We start from the raw sequence: 1,946 nt of genomic DNA, 5'->3' as shown, positions 1-1,946 counted from the left end.
TGCACTTACTATGGTGTACATAATCCAGGCAGCCCCAGGATTCATCAGGTCAAACCAACGAGTAGTATTACAACCCAATGCATACAATTGTCTGTTGGTTGCATAACTTCATTGTAATTGGACCATTGGTGCTCTGTGACCAAACCACCTTTTATAAATTCGGCAATAAAGCTATTCTGAAAGTACTTGTCCTCTGCCCAACTCCTTAGATATCATTACTGCTTATATCCAACTCTGCTTGGTACTGAGTTCACTGATCAGTCCCCAACGCAACTCTGAGAAATGCCAGTGCCAAAAGTTCATCGATAATGGTTGGAGCAAAGAGAATGCGCGCTGACTCAGTCCTGACGTCTGGCATCGACATCAGCTACACACAGCTTGAGCTGCTTGATATCCATGGCAGCCTCCACTAACTGTATAGACCAACCTTCACTTTTCCCCTCCTGGAGTCACAACCCAAGGTGGACTAAGTGTAAACGGAGTAGTACTATAATCAGTAGTGTCTAGGGACGCAAAATTTGGCACCTTAGTGCCGGTAGTTAAGGACGGTTTGGAGAAAAAAATGGTGGCCAACTCGCTTCCGCCCACTTCAGGTGCGGACTGTGCTGGTCGCCATCTTGATGCGGGCAATAGCGTTGGTGGGACGTGCATGTGCCAACAGTGTTAGAGCAGGCAGATCATGGTGTCAGTCAGCGTGTAACGCTGATTTGATGCACGACCTGCCCTTTTCAACATCACCGCACCGTTCAACGAGGCACCCCCTCCCCACCCCCATTTAAAGGGATACATCCGACTTGTAGGCAATCTGCCCAGCACATCATGATAGAGAATGCCTGGTATCCTGGCAGCAGATAGGATGCCATCATCCTGCCCCAGTGCGCTGTGCCAACAATCACCACATAGAAGCCGAGGGTGGCTGCTAGGTGACAGCCGGCTGATGACACCTCTCCGCAACCCCACCACTCGTGTCCAGCATTCATATAATGACCGCCATGCTGCCACGATGAACCTCATCGAGCAGACCATCGGGCTGGTGAAGCAACGGTTCTGTTGCCTTGACTGCTCGGGAGAAGCTCTCTAGTATTCATCGAATTGGATGTCCCAATTTGTGATGGTCTTCTGCAACCTTCACAGCTTGGCCATCATGAGGGTGCAGCCCTTGCCACCATGGGTTCCACGACCACCTCAGGAGGAGGAGCAAGAAGATTAGGGTGAGGAGGAGGAAGGGAGGAGACAGCTACAAATCCCCGTTCCAGACGGACTGTCCGTGAGCGGATCATCAGACTCCGGTTCCCCTGAATGAAACCCCAGATCTCCGTTGCTCAACACTTCCCCACCTTACCATCCCTCTGTCACCGAACATCACAGTGTCCTCTTGGGCACAATGCAGAAATGAAAGCCACCACAAAACAAACCTTCCAGACATAATTTATAAATGATTAATTCCAGTATTACATTAACAAAGTCAACTAATCGCTCTTATACATTTCCTTAGTGTCTGTCTTTTGTGTTCCTTTGCCTATTCTAGTGCTCGTACGCAGTGCTACCCCAGTGGCTGCGGTATGGTTGCTGACTTTCCCTGGGGAACACGGCAAGTGGTGTTGCAGGATGACCTCGAGTAGCTCTGGGCCTACAAGGCTCGGCTGTAGACTGCACCACTTCAGCATGACCGACAGCAGTCTGGGCTGGCTGGCTGACAGGCATCAGCAATGGCGAGTGGCGCTGGCGGAAGTATGAATGCTGTCATCCTGAGAGAGGACAGCAGGTTCGAATTCCACGGAGCCACTGTCACTCCCCCAGCATGGAGCCTTATCAATCCCAGCCATCTGTTGGAGGACAGATTGCTGGACTATTGTGGCAGCTTGCAAGCCGTTTTGCACACTGGTAAACCCAGCCACGATGGCAGCAGTTTGGGCTTCCACTGACGCACTCAGACATTGGGTCGC

This window comes from Pristiophorus japonicus, chromosome 14 (assembly GCF_044704955.1).
Source record: "Pristiophorus japonicus isolate sPriJap1 chromosome 14, sPriJap1.hap1, whole genome shotgun sequence".
NCBI lineage: Eukaryota > Metazoa > Chordata > Chondrichthyes > Pristiophoridae > Pristiophorus > Pristiophorus japonicus.
This window is presented reverse-complemented; position numbering follows the sequence as displayed.